The sequence below is a fragment of the Vulpes lagopus genome, unplaced genomic scaffold (assembly GCF_018345385.1).
Source record: "Vulpes lagopus strain Blue_001 unplaced genomic scaffold, ASM1834538v1 ctg310, whole genome shotgun sequence".
In the NCBI taxonomy this organism is placed as follows: Eukaryota; Metazoa; Chordata; class Mammalia; order Carnivora; family Canidae; genus Vulpes; species Vulpes lagopus.
The window spans coordinates 17501-17967 of record NW_024570730.1 but is presented as its reverse complement, the minus strand read 5'-3'; positions in this window follow the sequence as shown (position 1 = coordinate 17967).

Sequence of the window (467 nt, the reverse complement as noted above, 5' to 3'; positions counted from 1 at the left end):
CCGTCGCCCGTCCTTGCCGACCCGGTGCCGCGCTCCCCGGGGCGCCGGCGCTTCCCGGGCCCGCTGCGGCCTTCCCGCCCGCGTCCGCCGCTTGCCCCCGCCCCCCCCCCGGCGGTGGCGTTGTGTGGTGACGAGGGGCCGCCGTCGTCTCCCGCCGCCCCCCATCCCCGCCGGCCGCGGTCCCCGCCCTGGCGCGCGCGTGCCCCGGGCGTGGGTCGGGTCCCCGGCGGCCGCTCGCCGTTGGCCGTCCGCGGCCGCGCGCGCGTCTCCCCGGTGGCGGGGAGGGGTTCGGGCTCTGGCCCGGCGCCCCGCCTCCGTCCCGCGTGAGCGCGTGCCGGCCCGCTGCCGGCCGCGGCGCGCCGCTGCCGCCATCGGGGCCGCCCCGAGGGGAGGGGAGAGGGTGGCGGGTGAAGCGCCCTCGTCTCTCCGCGCCGCCGCCGCGGAGGTGTGCGCGGCCCCGGTCCGTG